Here is a 17,957-nt window from a genome sequence, read left to right as displayed (position 1 = left end):
GAAATGGAATCCATGTACGAAAACCAAGTTTGGAACTTTGAAGAACTTCCAGAAGGCGTAAAGCCCATTGATTGTAAATGGATTTTCAAAAGAAAGACGGACGCGGATGGTAACATTACTATCCACAAAGCTAGACTTGTCGCGAAAGGGTTCACACAAGTTCCAGGAGTGGACTACGACGAGACTTTCTCGCCAGTAGCTATGCTTAGGTCTGTTCGGATATTGCTAGCAATTGCTGCTTATTTCGACTATGAAATATGGCAGATGGATGTCAAAACGGCTTTCCTAAATGGAAACCTCAAAGAGGATGTATACATGATACAGCCAGAAGGTTTTGTCATTCATGAGGATGCTGGAAAGGTATGCAAACTTCAGAAAGCCATTTATGGTCTGAAGCAAGCATCAAGGAGCTGGAACATTCGTTTTGATGAAGTGGTCAAAGAGTTTGGCTTCATCAGGAATGACGAAGAATCTTGTGTTTACAAGAAGTTTAGTGGGAGCGCAAAAGCATTTCTAATCTTGTATGTGGATGACATATTGTTGATTGGAAATGACGTGAATTTTCTTAGCGAAATAAAAGACTCATTGAAGAAAAGTTTTTCAATGAAAGACTTAGGCGAAGCGGCATATGTATTAGGCATCAGGATCTATAGAGATAGATCAAAACGCCTGATAGCGCTTAGCCAAAGCACGTACATTGACAAGGTGTTGAAAAGGTTCAACATGGAGAACTCCAAAGGCCTACTCCCCATGTCACCTGGCACAGTGCTTTGCAAGAATCTGAGTCCTCGGACTCTGGATGAGCGAGTACAAATGAATGATGTTCCATATGCCTCGGCAGTTGGTTCTGTTATGTATGCCATGCTATGTACAAGACCAGATGTTTCCTATGCGCTAAGTGTTAGCAGCCGGTAACAAAGTGATCCAGGGTTGGAACACTGGGCCGCAGTCAAGGGTATTCTTAAGTACCTCAGAAGGACCAAGGATTTACTCCTTGTGTACGGAGGTGATGAAGAGCTCATTGTAAGTGGTTACACTGATGCAGGCTTCATGACTGACCCAGATGACTTCAAATCTCAATCAGGCTACGTTTTCATATTGAACGGCGGCGCAGTTGATTGGAAAAGTTCCAAACAAAAGACTGTGGCGGATTCTACGACGGAGGCGGAATATGTTGCTGCTTCAGAAGCCTCCAAGGAGGCGGTATGGATCAAACAATTTCTTGAAGACCTTGGTGTGGTTCCTAGTGCCCAGGACCCGGTGGAGATCTATTGTGATAATAGTGGCGCCGTGGCTCAGGCAAGGGAGCCAAGTTCGCACCATAAGACAAGACATATTCAACGCAAATATAAACTCATTCGACATCATGTCGAAGAGGGTTTAGTGAAAGTACGCAAAGTTCACACGGATCTGAACGTGTCAGACCCGATGACAAAGCCTCTACCACGAGCAAAACATGAGCAGCACCGGATAGCCATTGGTGTTAGGGAAGCCATGTAACTGGATTATGACTCTAGTGCAAGTGGGAGTCTGTAGGAGATATGCCCTAGAGGCAGTAATAACAGTTATTTTGTATCTCCAAGTTTGTAATGAATGTTTATGATCCATGCTATAACTGCAATGATTCTCGAGTCTACAATATCCACGAGGCTCGGAGGGAACTCATATGCACGTGTGGTATAATAAACGGTAAAATATATTCCTAGTCTTGCCTCTAAGACTAGCTCAAGTATTGCATGATGATCCTGTTTCCTGATCATGGGCATGACTATGCCGGCAATTTTGAGGGCACAAGTTTGGTAGAACGCTTGTGTTGAATCAACCCGGATTGATGTTATGCTATGAGATACCTTCGTCACAACTTTATGGTTAATATCATTGAGATAGTTAATGTTTGCATAATTCCTTAGACCATGAGAGTATCAAGTTCCTTCGTGCTTGCTTCGTGAACTTTGGGGTTTGTTAAACGTCATCTGTAACTGGGTGGCTATTACCGCAGCTTTCGGGTTCACGGAAAAGTATAGGAAGTAACAAGATAGCTCAAGATTGGGATTTGCTCCTCCGACGATGGAGAGATATACTCGGGCCCTCTCGGTGTAACGGTATCCATCATCGTCTGGCCAGACACATTGTGATTTGATCACTGGGATGCCGGAACACGGAAACGAGAAAAGAGAACAAAACAGGTAACGAGGTAACTTGCATGGTGGACAAATTGTTCGTCCATGGGCATGCAATAAATCTCACCTCGGGTGTTTGTGACATATCGTGAAGCAACAGGAATAGCTCACTGCAACTGGAGGTTCACTCGAATATTCATTCGTGTGGGTATAGGGGTCAATATGGGTGTCCACGGCTCCGATGTTGATCATTGATCGGAAGGGGTTCCAGGTCATGTCTATACTTCACCGAACCTATAAGGTCACACGCTTAAGGGTCATCTATCTGTTGAATACTAGACAGGGAGTCTGAGAGAAAATCACCGAAAAAGTTTCGGACACCGAAAAGTTTCGGACAGCGGAATCGTACCGCAGAGAGAGGTCATCGAATAAGTTTCGATGATACCAAAAAGTTGTTTCGGGATACACCATGAAGTCAAATTGGTTTCGGCACATGCCTGATAATTCTTGGAGGATGCCAGAATCATTCTGGAAGCTTTTTGGAATTTTCTGAGATAAAAACCGGAAATGTTCCGGAGCTGCCGGAGCCACTTCAGATGCTTTTCGCAGATGAAAATCACTAAACCGGAATTGTTTCGGAACGCGTTGAAAATAATTTTGGTGGGTACTGGAAATGTTCTAAGCCCACATAAATATTTTCAGTTCGAACAGACGCTGAAAAATGTCGTCGTGAATAGTGAAAGTGCTTTTTGGGATATTTTATGGTGAGTCACCTTTTGGGATATCTCCAAAAGGCTTCTAGAAGGGCTTGGGGGCCAAGCATGCTCCTCATGGGGGTCCCCCAAGGGGGTTGGCCGGCCACATGGGTGGGGCTCCATGGAGCTCCACTTCACTCCCCATTATGCCCTTCATGTGTGACATTTGCATGGGCATTTTGGGTTTTTGTGAGCCATCCCTACCCCTTGGCTTTCCTATAAATAGAGGAGGAGTGGGCAGCCCAAAGCTCATCCCTTGCTCTCATACACATGCCATGCATTATCTGGCTTCTTCTCTCCCTCCCACGAAAAGAGTTTCGTAGAGCCGTAAGGCTGCCTGGGTTCCGGCAGGAACTAGTTCTGGACGGCAAAGCCCTGCCGGATAGCTGACACCGTATGTGTGCAACCCCGTAGAGAGATTGTAGTTTCGATCTTTCGCCCGAGGGGCTGTTCGAGTGTCCTCGCGAAGGGCTGTCCGAGTCTCCGTCCGAGTTTCGAGGGTCCTCCCGAAGGGCTGTCCGCGACATTGTCCGGGGGACTGTCCGACCGCCTCCCGAAGGGCTGTCCGGAGAGGGAGTACATCCTCGCGGCTGGGAGGTTGTAAATCCTAGCTGCGGGGATCTGCACCGACGATCTACACCGACCCTTCTTCCGCTGCTCTTCGAGTCGGTACGGAACAGATCAAACCTTGTATGCAGTCTCCATAGTGGTCCTGGGCGTGCTCGCTGTACCGAAAATTTTTGTTTTCTGTCGCGTTCCCCTAGAGGCTCTGCCTTGGGCCCAATTGGGGCGGGCTGGCCCAGGGCAGCCTTACCCGCGCGCTGATCTGTTTTATATTTTGTTTGTTTTTCACTTCTTAACTCCAAAATTTCTTTTCTTCTTTATATTTCTAATATTTAAAATCAAATCTCTTTTTTTCTATATTATTTCTAAAAGTGGTTACTAAAATTAAAAAAATATGCCAAATTCTGTTGTGTTTTATTTCATTTGTTCGTTCTCTTTTGTATATTGATAATATTTACGAAATATAAACTAAAATGGTGTGTTTTATTTCAATTCTTCATTCTAATATTTCTTATCTTTATTATTTTTGAAATATTTTTAGTTTGTAAGATAATACGTTATGTTTTATTTCACTTCTTCATTCTAATATTTGTTCTCTTCTTTATATTTGAAATATTTCCAAAATGTAAGATAATATGTTATCTTCTATTGCACTTCTTCATTCTGATAGATCTTATCTTTTTTACATTTGAATTATTTTTTAAATGTAAGATAATATGTTGTCCTTCCTAATTATAAATTTTATTTTCTGTTTGATACTTGAAATATTATTAAATCAAATCTAGTTGAGACAATCGCATGCATGCCTCCACATGCACCATGTACTAGAAGCAGGTTTATCTTCTCGGTCTCACCAATTGAGACAAATCTGTATGCACACCCTAGGATGACCATGGCAAGCATGCATGGCGAGTATCGTTCATTTCCGTCACTCGATGCATTTTCTAGGGTTTTTCCGATGACAAAACCCTACAACACTGCCCCCACGTGACGCAACGTGCGTTTTGTGTCCGAATTCATGCACACCTTGCCTGGGGGACCACATTGTCCAAGCCCACATGGTCCCAAAAGTTGGTGTCATCTCATGCATGCTTCCACATGCACCATGTACAAGCAGGACCATTTGGGTCTGCCGGAGGGCAGGTCTGAAAGTGGTTTTCCTTGACGGTCCCAACAAATGATCCCAAACTTTATGCATACCCTAGGATGACCATGGCATGCATGCATGACAAGTATCGTTCATTTCCGACACTCGATGCATTTTCTAGGGTTTTTCCGGCGACAAAACCCTACAACACTGCCCCCACGTGACGCAACGTGCGTTTTGTGTCCGAATTCGTGCACACCTTGCCTGGGGGACCACATTAGCCAAGCCCACATGGTCCCAAAAGTTGGGGTCATCTCATGCATGCTTCCACATGCACCATGTACAAGCAGGACCATTCGGGTCTGCCGGAGGGCAGGTCTGAAAGTGGTTTTCCTTGACGGTCCCACCAAATGATCCCAAACTTTATGCATACCCTAGGATGACCATGGCATGCATGCATGACAAGTATCGTTCATTTCCGACACTCAATGCATTTTCTAGGGTTTTTCCGGCGACAAAACCCTACAACACTGCCCCCACGTGAGGCAGCGTGCGTTTTGTGTCCGAATTTGTGCACACCTTCCCTGGGGGACCACATTGGCCATGCCCACATGGTCCCAAAAGTTGGGGTCATCTTATGCATGCCTCCACATGCACCATGTACAAGCAGGACCATTCGGGTCTGCCGGAGGGCAAGTCTGAAAGTGGTTTTCCTTGCCGGCCCCACCAATTAGGAAGTCATAAATAAGACAACATTTAATCATACATATTTGAAATGAAATTGAAAACAATGAGAAGAAGTGATATGGAATTATGAAACATGAACAAAAAAATAGGAATAAGAAGGAGAAAACATAAAATAACAGGAAAACCAAATTAAAAGGGAAAGAGGAACAATACATTTGAATGTATAATATTGTAGAAATGATAGAGATACTATAAATATTGTTGAACATATACAAGTATACAATAACTAATAGGTGTCACAAAGAGTTTTTTTTAGGGAAGAACCAATGATATTTATTTTGAGGGAAGAAACAATGCAGGTAGGTGGGCTGGCGCAGACCGCAAATAACTGTCGGATCCATATTGTTGGGGCCCACAACGCTGCGCTTTCCATGCACGTCGATCACACGCACGTTGATCACGGGAGTAGTTGCCGTTCTGTTACACAATTCTGGGATCGTGCTAATCCATATGTTCCTAATCCCTACGATTGAGGAGCACGTTCAGCCTCGCTTCAACGGAGGAAAATATAGATCGCGAGATTGGCCACAGGGAAGTTACGACGACCTAGGAGTCGACCTCGTATATAATCTCCTCCTCCTCGCACATGTCGTCGACTAGATCACCTCCTGCCGGCGAGTCGTCGACAGCTCCGTCCGCCGCATCCCACACGCCACAAAAACCCCGAGAAGATCAAGGTCGTCGCACGTGCAGGCCGACCTCTACGAACTATGTCGACAACGCATCGCCAACTTCTTTCATCTTCGTCGACCGATCAAGTAAATTGTCCTCCTTACCTCGCGCCTTCATAGCAAGCTACTTCCTCCGTCTCGTTGCTTTGATGGACTCAGGTTTGCCACATATTTTCAACTAGTATCAACTCGACTAGATGCGTTCTGACCAGATGGCGTAGATGAAAACAATCTTTGGTTCTTTCATAGCATGGTAGAATAAGATGTTGTTTCTCGAGAAGCATGATGCAATAGATTTTTTGTCACATGATCCAATTATATTTTTGTCACACGATCCAATTATATTGTTGTGCACATAGAACATTAAAGAGTTATTAGCATTAGATGTTGATGAACCTCAAATAGGTACCATTGCTATAGACTCTAGTTATTTACAGCTCATCAATTTGTCACCCTGTTAATAAGACAACCAGACGAATTAGTAACAGTTTACCATATTAAATTTATTGATTATATAATTTATCTGATACTCAAAGAACTTGATCAGATGCAAGTAAATTCAATTACCAATTGTAGTTATTTTTTTATTGCCTTATGTCAGCACACACTTGGCTGCATGTTGTAGTATACATGGTGCTAGTTTTGTATTTGCATTAGTGTTATTTTTGCATTAGTGTTAGCTACTGCCAGAAAGTTTTATATTTTTGCATGTCTATTGTTATTTTTGCTTTAGTGTTCGCTAATGTCACGAAGTTATATATTTTCTTTCAACGGGATGGACGAGCTGAATGGAGAAATAGTATGCGCCGTTGAGAAATGGTGCAAGCTTGTTGCAGCTCTACCGAGCGGTCAACGCGCTAGAGTGGCTGATACAACATTGCGCAGCATGCTGCAGATACCATCTATTAAGATGCGTACCCTATTTATTAGGTATATGATTGATAATTTTCAGGCCAGCACGGCCAGATTCATTATACAAGAGCAGGTTGGGGAGGTGACTCTCGGTGCGGTCGACGTCGAGTGCATCTTTAACCTCGAGAACCAAGGACTGTCCGCTTCGGACATTCTGACTGAAGAAGGCGAGGACATCAAGGAGCGGGTGCCGCCACAATTTCTCAGTAAGACATCAGAAAACATAGTGATAGATAATCTCATTGAGGACATAATTAAAAGTAAAGCCACCGACGATGATTTCCTTCGGAAAGTAGTCCTTGTCCTGTTAGGAACAATTATTGCTCCCATGTCGAGCAAGATTGTGCCAAAGTAGTACTACGCTTTGGTCGATGATGTGGAACGTATTTCAAAGATTAACTGGAATGCCTTCACCATGCATGTTCTCCTTGATTGCCTTCGCATAGTGAAGAAAGGCAAACACCTCCGCCAATGGCCGAAAGGCAATTTGGCTCTCTTGCAGGCACACATATGAGACCTGTTGCATAATGTCAATTATCATATCATTGCAATTTTATGTGATGTATTGTACTAACTCTAAATTCTTATATTTTTTTGTAGTACTTGTACTGGGAGAAGGTGCAACCGGTCGAAGGCGAATGCGCCTATAATCCCAACTTGTACATACAACCTCTTATGAGGAACTGGACCGAAGGTGCAGCCACTAGGAGAGATCGGTTTGACTATGACAATGGGCGTGACCGTGGTAACGTCAGGGTAAGTCATTGTGTTCCGTCTTTCTTAAATGTTTTGTAACTTAATAATATTTATTTTTTATTCATCACATGTACTTCAATATCGCATGTAGATCGAAATAATATCACCCAGGAGTATAGGGCTCAGGAGCCCAACATCCCAAATAATGCGCCTACCATGAAGCCAAAAACCAAGCCTGCAAATGGAAACGCAAAGAAGTCGACAACAGCCCCAATGTCGGAAGATTTGATGGAGTTCTAATGAAGCGGTGCATGGACTTCATACACACCCAGATGAGGCAAATCCCTGATCAAGTTGCTGAGGTGTCACACCCAAACTTTATAGTTTACAGTATGTTTGCTGTTTTAAACCATGCTAGAATTACTAAATTTATATTTCTATTGCAGAGGTTGTTGGAGAAGTTGAACAAATCAGGTGTCATGTACAAGCCGGCTGCTGTCGTGCCATCCGCGGATAATGATGTGGATGAAGAACTGGATTCGTTCGAGAACAGTCCATATGAAAAGAAGGAATTCGTGTACAAGGATGACATAGACTCACGCGGAGAGCCTGTCATTGACATGACGCAGCCTGATGAAGTGGTTCCCAACCATAAAACCGTACCTGAGGTACTATGTATATATATTTCTGTCTATAATTTTCTCCTTTAATTTATTCACGTGCTGAAATGTTCACACGATTTTGTTTGCCAAACAGAAAACCCCACCGAAGATGAATGGACACAAGGAAGCTTCACCTATTAGGCGTAATGATGAATGTGGCGCTACACCCGAAAACCCTTGGGTTGTTGGTACTTCTACTCAAGCACCTTCATCGGACATAGACATTTGTCCATCTTCTGTCAGCAAGTTCATGGCTAAGGCGAATGGAAAAAAGGGTGCAACAATCGATAAGGATGAGGAAGTTATGTCCGGTAAGCGCAAGAGGACCGTTCCTAAGAAATTTGAATCCCCCTACGCACTTGACAAGCCCAGCAGGCGTCCCAACCGTGGCCAGAAACCCTCCGGTACTTCTACTTCTATTAGAGGTATCGTAACTAACTTTCTTATTTTGTTATATGCTACGAATGCATATGATCACCATTGTTGACGTTCATATTATTTCATGCAGCTCTGTTTTCTGAAAATCATGAGCCGGAGGTTGTGGCAGATGAGTTGACGCCGGAAATAATTGATGCAGCTGTTTCATTTGTCGAGTTAGCTGCTAGCACCGAGAAAAATAAGGGGAAGAAAGTTTACTACAGTGAAGGGCGTGGCATATCTCTGACTTCCGAAAGGATTCGACCGGTACTAACTCACAGATGGCTATCGAACGATGTAAGTACTACTTGCATGTCCTGTTATTAAAATTCTCAATAATCTATGTCTCAACTTTCAACATATAATGCCCTGATATTCTATGAAGGTAATTGATGCTTATATGGGACATTTGGAGCTGCGCGTTGGTCATGATCGTTACCTCTGTCCAGCGTGGAGTTCCAAATTCCTTCTAGATCGTGCTATCGCACGAGACGATCCATTGCCATCGAATTGCAACATGGATATTGCTCTGTCCAAAGTTGGAGCAGTTAATAGAGTCACGAAAGGGTATACTGTGCGTGATAAGGTACGTTATGTTTGTAATTCTTCACTACAGGACATTTCATCAAGTATTTCGTTTGATCCACAATGGTTTTTTGCACTGTAGACGTATATCGCGTTGAATATCGACAATGCCCACTGGATGACCGTGGTCATGCACTTGATCAAGCAAGAATTCCAAGTTCTCGATTCGCTCTATCCTCTGGACCTGACAGAAAAGACTGTGAAAGCACTGGTAATATAACCAACATTTGTACCATTGGTCTTACATGTTGTTTATGATTATTCTTTAACACTATCCTCTTTATAGCGAATGGCTATAGCACACGATATGCACCTAGCAAATCTTATTACACCAGGGAAATATCCGGACGTAAGTAAGTGGCCTATCAAGGAGTATGACATGCCCCAACAAGAGGATGGGTGAGTTAATAGGACATCATGCACATTCAAACAACAACACACATGTTCGTATTGCCCACCGCTAATGTTTGCATATGTACAAGGAACTCTTGTGGCCTTTTTGTCACAGAATGTCTAGAACATTGGGACGGGGACCGAATGACCCGCGATTTTTCACAGGTATGCTGTTATTTACGTTTGTAGACTAGCTACTATGGTCGTGTAGCAACTTCGGTTCATGTAACCTTTATGTCATTTTTTGCAGGCCACCGTTGACGCAAGGAGAAGACGTTTCGTCGCGGAGTTGATTATGTCACCTTCGAACACGATGGAGTGTGTGAAGAACAAAATTCGCGAAATCGCAAGGAAAAGGCGCGCCTGAAGAATTCATGCGGCATGCAAGATTGAAGTTTTAGTGGTTTGGATTTAGTCCGGTCGAAGGTTTCGATGGCATGATTATCTTAGGGGTTCTATCATTTTTATGTAATAAACAAGGCATCTCGAATATTGTGACACATACATGTGTATGTGTCTGTCAGACAATTCGCTCGTATCAGACAATTCGGTCATAAAATTCGCTCGGAGAAGACAATTTGGTCGTACCAATAAAGTTTTGGCTTCACTTATCAATTGTTCTTGCTTAATATTTTTCTCGTTCTCCAATTTTTTATAATTGTATTTTTCACGGCTTTACTTATCAAGTGTTCTTGCTTAATATTTTTCTCGTTCTCCAATTTTTTATAATAGTCTATTTTTCACTTCAACTGCTCTCGTAAGTTTCATATTAAAATTTTCACAATCTTTACTTTTTTTAAAACTCTACCAAGCTTAGCCTTCTGCCTTAGCTATCTGCATGTCATCATCTTGCATAATCTCCTGGTAATTCCCCCTCATCACATGATTATGAAAAGAAGTCATGGTAGATAAGTAAATATATCGAGCCAAAATGTAATATTGCACTGATCAAAATTAGTCATGTCAGCTCGTTGGCTCTATCGCGTGTTATCAGGCATCATGTTTTTCTATTTTATTTTACAAACCCGTCGTTTTTTTATTATATTATAATTAACTTTTTCTGTACTCACCATGATGCCAGGCACAGCCCATCTAACCATGTGAGGGGCCCCACAGGCGGGCTATCGTGCCGGCAGCGCTACACCAGCCCATTTTGCCAGGTTCACATCGATCTTTCCCCTTTTCTCGTTTCCCTTTCCAAATCCCTAGCCCTTTCTCTCCATTTGCGCCTCCAAATCTTGACGGCGAAAGCATGACAGCGAGCTGGGCGTCGGGCGGCGGCGGCGAGAAGAGCGCTGGCGACCGCAAGTTAGGTCGAACCCTGGGTCCTGCAAGCAGGTGGGGCGGATTCAGTGGTACAGGAGGCAGCGGCGGCGGATCGAGTGGAACAGGGGACGAGGGTTTCGTGGGCGGCGGCGGGCCGGGAGAACCCACGGCTAGGGTTTCTTCAGTGCTACACTTTGGTGGCAAAAAGGTAAGTTCTTTACCGTTGTTCTTTACATCCCAGCATTATCGCCCACAATTCATCACCTGTGGCCATGACAAGCTCCATCTATGTGGTCATCAAGAAACTCCTGGTGGCCATGTCTGCATAGATGCAAACAATTTTGGCAGCGCACTCGGGGGATGTGTGTTTGAGGTTAGTCTACTGAGCATGATCTTCAAAGTAGTACTGCTATTGCGGTCAAGCTGCAAAAAAGTTCAGTGTTTAACGCTTGCAGTGAGAAGTTCAGTTATAAAATGACTTGAATTGCTCATGATTTATTTAGGATGATATCACTTCTGAGTATGTTGAATGGGTTGATGGGGAGTGGGATAGCAAAGCAAAGTCAGTCATTAAGTATCTTGCCATGAAGAACAAGAAACTGGAGACTAAGATTACAGAATATGAAGCTGAAATTAAAAGGAATGAGAAAGAAAAGAGGGCAATGGTTAAGATGCACAAGGAAATATTGCTCTATAGGGATAGGATTTTAGGATTTGGAGGTCGTCTGTATCTTGGCCTGCTTGCGATTATGATTGCTGTCATAGTTAGCAAGTAGATTGTTCATAAAGTTATTGACATCATTGTAATTGACATGATGAAATGTTGCTGAATTATTTGCTATTCAGTTTATGGGCAAAGTGTAACAGAGATTGCAGCATAAATAACATGGGGCCATCATGATTGGTAGACAATGCACTTTTGGCATGTTCTATATTTGGCAGACAATGCACTTTTGGCATGTTCTATATTTGGCAGACAATGCACTTTTGGCATGTTCTATATTTGGTATGTGATGCACATGGGCACATCACCTAGCAACACTACTGATTTATGCAGCAGCCAAGTTCATTGTCTTGTTGCAACATAGGAGCAACATCTAGCAGCTTCCTCCTCCTTTGATGCAACACTGAAGCAAAGCAACAATACATATTCAATATTCAGAAATTTAACTGAACTTGACACTTAGGGTGAGCAGTAGATATTCAGTTCTTCAGCCACAAAGAACCCGATCAAACCGTACTGATTGCATAACTTATATGCTTACATATAAAAGCATACCTAACCAACATCAAACCCAAAATAATGTTAACTTATATGCTGAAACATATAACAGCATACCTAACTTAAGATAACCAGCAGTTTCCTCCTCCTTCAGCAACTGTGCCCATCATCACTTCTTCAGAAATTTGAGGTGGCGTGAGCAGCACACCACACACGAAGAAGCCTTCTTCTTGACCGCCGTTCGGTTCGACAGCTGCGCCACCTGATCCTGAGCCACCTCCTCTTCTTCCACCTTCACTATGTCAGGGAGGAGGGGAAGGAGCTCGACGTCGATGGGCATTGTCTTACCACCCTCGACGGCGACCGGCGCTACCATCTGCACAGCGTCCTCCTCGCCCTCCTCATGGTCATCAGGGATGACCAGTACCTCCTCCACGTCGTCCTCCATGACGTTAGAGCCCAACGGCAGCACTGGCTTCGGCACGTGGCGGACCTGGTAGTCCGGGCTAACGGGCGCAGGGAGAGCGAGCTCGACGTCGACGCGCTCCGCCCTCGACGCGACGCGTGCTGAATCTGGCCGCAGCGTCATGGTGGTGGAAAGGTACTTCCACCACCTTGAGTGCTGAACAGGGGAGTAGCTCAGCGTGGCCTCTCGCATTGCCCACACGAGGAGGACAGCCGGCGGGACGCCGCGGCCGTAGGGGAAGGCGCGCTTCCTCTCGGCGTCGGTGAGGACTTTGACGAGGCCACGCGCGTGGTTGACCAACATCTCCGTGCTGGGGAACCAGCCGCACACCTCCGTCAACTGCGCGCGCCACCCCTCATCATCGCCGGCGAGGTCCATCATCGCTCTCTGCCAGCCGAGGCTTCTCTCCATGGAGGCGGCTGCAGCGGTCGCTGGCGAGGGTTTTCTCGATCTACTGTAGGTGGGGATAAGAGGGGAGTTCGAACTGGCCCCCGTGGGAGGTGGGTGAGTGTGTGGTGGGGAGGAGAGTGGTACAATTACTTATTTAATGGCATTTAGGACGTGGGTAGGGGAAATGTACAATATTCTTTCTACCTCCCGCCCCGGTCATAACACAGTAAAGAATTTTTTTGATTTTTGTTTAGAGGGAAACATCTTACTTTATTTAAAAAAAGACTGGGATCTCGTCTACTAATACACTAAGGATACAATCAGGGGGCGAAAGCCTCCAAACCAAAGAAACACAATCGCCTACAACTACCTTAGCCAAAGTATGAGCCGGCCGATTAACACAGTAAATAATTGAAGCAAGTGTTCTACTCTTGTTCCTTCTCCACTTTTCTGCACATGATAAAAGACAAGCTAAGTTAATGAATGATACAAAATTTAATAATCCACAATGCATACAAACACTTACTTCTGATTTAGTTTGCATTTCTTGCTACGTCTAGTGTGTCCTACCAATTTGCAAGCGCCGCACCGGGTTTTCAACTCATCAAAAGAGAGTGGTCTACCATTTTTCGAGACAGGGCGGCTCTCATCTACCTTTGTTGCACCTTTGCTTGACACTTTCATAGGATCTTTAACCTCAATCATGTTTCCTTCACCATCGTCCACATATTCAACTGCACACATACTGATGTCATTTGTTTGCTTCAACAAATTTTCCTGTAGCAGATCATACTCATGACTCTTAGCTATCACAGCCTTCAAACTCTCTTGTAACTGATCCCACAAAGCAGGGTGTTTGCATGCCGCATGCATAGCTTCAGACGCTAACACACTGACCTGGCTATATTTCATTCTTTCCCCGGCCCCAGTCCAACCAAATCCCAACAGATCGCTTGTGCGCCTCGTGGGCAGTCCCAACCTTGCTTCTTCTGTGAACCGAACAAGAACTAAACACTTTGGTATTTCAGATATGTTCAAGTGTTTCAGTACATGGAATATGTGCTTGCAAGGTAGACCCTTTCGAATCATTCTTCTGCAGCTGCACCTTATAGTTTCTGTGGAATTTACTGGTGTATACTCCACCAAAAAACGGCGCTTCCGGTTATTCTTCCAGGCCACGATGTACTGCTGTGATCTGTCTCCAGCTTAATTTCTACAATCTCCATGCCGTCAATTTTTCTAAGATCATCTTGCAACATATAGAAGTTTGCTGGAGTGAAGACGTGAGAAGCAGCTATCTCAAGTTCCCTCGAGCTAGTAACTGGCACCGGTAAACTCTGTGAGGCCGTGCAGTCATCTCGCGCCTCGTTTTCACGGATACGCACAATGGCGTTCTCATAGTGCAAAATCATATCCACCAGGGTCTTTTCACCGTCTAGGTGGAGGTGAAGGCATGAGTTCAGGCTTTCACTCCGCTGGTTGCTTTTCATGCCAAGCCAAAACCCCTCTGTTAGATAAGCCGCGGCCCACAGTCTCCTCTTCTTATACATCCACCTCAACCATGTTACAGTTTTTTCCGACTGCCATCTTTTGGAAAATGCGTGCCATCTCTCCTCAAACGTGGTCGTGGACGTGCTGTAGTACAGAAGAGTTCGGAACTCCTTCAAGGACTTGTGACTGAGGTGAATCTTCATATTTTTCTCTACGTGCCACGTACATATACGGTGCCACACGTTTGGCAAGACTTCGCGAATTGCCTTGATCATCGCAGCGTCGGCGTCTGTGATAACACTCTTAGGCATCTTTTGACACATGGACCTCAAAAAAGTCTGCAGAAGCCACACGTATGTCTCCTCGGTCTCGTCCGAAACAATGGCACAACCAAAAACAGTAGTCTTCCGGTGATTGTTAAGACCAACAAAAGGTATGAATGGCATACCATAGCGGTTCATCTTGTACGTGCTGTCAAATACAAGCACGTCACCGAAGTCCTCATAGTCATGACGAGACTGGGAGTCGTACCAGAACATCCTATTCAAATGTCCTTCCTTATCTAGCTTGTACTCGAAAAAGAAGCTAGGATCCCTCTGTTTCCTATTGGCCATGATGCCTATGGCTGTGGCAGCATCACCTTTTGAAAGCAGCTTCCTCTTCTCCTTGGCACAAAGGTTGTATATTTCACGCCTGGTAAAACCAACACCGCCGTACCATACATGTTTGCTGATGAAGCAATCCATCATGTCGTGAATTCTAATCCCTGCAGCTCCCATGGACATTATCTCATGCTTCTGGTACTCTTTGATTTTTCTGTGGGACCAAAGAAAAGGTACCTCGTCCGGTCCTGCCAACATATGGCTATGCTTGTCCTCAAAACTTTCAACATACCAAACCCCACGCTTTTGGTCAAGCTTGACGGTCAGGTGCGCTTCGCAAAAGCAGCGTGTCTCGGCTCTGAGCCTATGGCTGTGTCCTTCCTCGGTTAGCAACTTGCTGTCATGTTTCCCTTGTCTCGAACAAACAAACCGCCTATAACGCATATGACGTGACTCCGTTTTGCTATACCTGACCTTATTCTTTCTAATGCTAAAACCATTATCTCTAGCATAGCTGTTGTAGAAATCATACGCAGCATCGTGAGACATAAAGGTCATTTCCATTATCTGCATGAACATATCCCTCTTATCATCTGCACTGGCAGTATCTTGGACATTCTTTGCCCCATCATCTTGTGTCACCTACACAATCAAACCACAGCCATGAAAACAGTTTTCTATGGTTTAACATTACTTACTTCCATAGAACATTGATTACACACATACCTCACTCATGATGACCGACGACTCGGACTCCCCAGAATCAGGTGCATCTAATGATTCGTCGTTAAGGCCTGCCTCCGCGTCGGATTCACCGTAATAGTCGTACACATTATGACATTCGGAAATGAACTGAAAAATACAACACAAATACATAATTACTTATCATATAATATTCCAGAAGAAATTCAATTTGCATGCCAACAAAAAATTTCACTTACGTACCTGACTAATGTAATCTTCATTCGAGAGCTCCGAGTTGTTTTCCTAATCATCATCAAGCTCATCGATCTATAAATTTTCAACACAAAGATTTAATGTTGTCGGATGCCACCAAAAATTACAACACGACAATGCCACTCACATTAAGATCGTCCCATTCGTTCCCATTCTCTGACCGATCTTCACGATCTGAATTTTCATCATCTGACCAATCTTCTATCCAGTCTTTCATCAGTTCTCCAAACTCCATGTCTACCATGATATCAGTTAACTCCTCGTCCGCCATTTCCTACAACCAATAATATGTATCATCACATGTGCAAACATTATCAATGATGAAATATACAACACATAGCACACGATCACGGATGTTATGTAAACAACCGCAACCGAGGCCGTTCAAATCTGCCAAACGTAGCAAGGAAGATGGCCACGACACCTGTCGTGATCACTTTCAATTGCGAGGAACTGCACGATCTCAAAACCTAGCTAGATCTGTGATTACCTCTGCCGCCGGATACCTAGGTTAGCCGACACATCAAATAACGATACTGGTGGTGCGCACAGCCGACGGCAACCGATGCTACGTGAACCCAGATCACGAGGAGCAGCACTACCGGAACAAGATCCACGATCGCATGCGCCGCCGGGTAGCTAGGTTACCCGCCCCGCTAGGTTAACCACTACCACTGGCGCGGCGGCAGTTCGTTCAATGTTGCCGCAAGCGAGACTAGAGGGGGGACGCGGGATGCGGTACCTATGCGCGCTCGTTGGAGATTCACGACGTTGTCGTGCCCGCTGTCCGACGAGATCGCCGGCGACGAGATAGCCGCCGCTGGAGATCTACTACGTGACTTATGGAGCTGCGTCAATGCTCGCGAGATTGATGGAGCTGCTCGCGTGAATGATTGGATTCGGCAGGTCTTACGTGGACGTGGGGTCGTGTGATGTTTTTTTCGGACCAGGGTACTGTACGTATACGGTCTGGGTTATATAGGGCTAGACAGGGCTTGGATCTGGGCTGCGGCGGGCCAGGAAAAAAATTCGCGGGGACAAAAATACCCCTCCGAAATTAGGTTAGGGGGGAGCACCGGAGCAGGGCTCAAATACCTTTAAGTGTTTGACCCCGACCGAGATCTCATTGATATTGCAGTGTTCAGTGTTCAGTATGGGAGGAGTATTATCTTCTACAGATGAGGTGGCAAAGGTACTCCCAACGAATCAGCAGAAGATTGCACCATGAGGATGCCGCAAAATCATCTGCAAAATATGCAAGCACACAGAATTCAACAAGCCAACCTACAACGATTCTCCATGTTGCAAAGGTACTCCCAAGCCAACCTACAATGATTCTCCATGTTGTTTGAATATGCATGCACATAGAATTAAGCAAGTTGACTCCAAATACCGATTTTCAGAATAATTGTGAGGGCATCCTCACAACTCCTTACTGATCTTGTCTGAATAATTGTTGTACTTGTATAACTACAACCTTGGTATGCATAACTAAACACCAGATGAGACGTTTTGATTTTTTTTACTTCTACTTCACGTCAGGCACAAAAAAGTATGCCTAATTTCTTCATATTTCCCAAGGTCTTTCATGCTACTCATGTCAATCCTGAGGCTTTGTATCTTAAGTTAATGATAAAAATATTGGTAACTTTGTCATAGTAAGTAAGAGACTCGTGTCTTTTTCTAGCTCGAGATTGAGGATGTGGGGCTTGAAATTAACTACTTAACGAGGGTACGTGATGTATTTACTAATGTGGATTTCTGTTGTTCATTTGCAGCGGTATTGGATTGAATGGGGAATCTATTGTGCATCTAATTTGTAGAACTGGGGGCATAGCAATTTTGGCTCATCTGTAGACAATGCAATAATCATTAATGTGATAAAAGGATATGAAAGGTGATGATCTGCATGCCATTGAGGTCTTGTTTCTAGGCAAATTACAGTTTGATTGAT

Source organism: Aegilops tauschii, chromosome 5 (genome assembly GCF_002575655.3).
Source record: "Aegilops tauschii subsp. strangulata cultivar AL8/78 chromosome 5, Aet v6.0, whole genome shotgun sequence".
Classification (NCBI taxonomy): domain Eukaryota; kingdom Viridiplantae; phylum Streptophyta; class Magnoliopsida; order Poales; family Poaceae; genus Aegilops; species Aegilops tauschii.
This window is presented reverse-complemented; position numbering follows the sequence as displayed.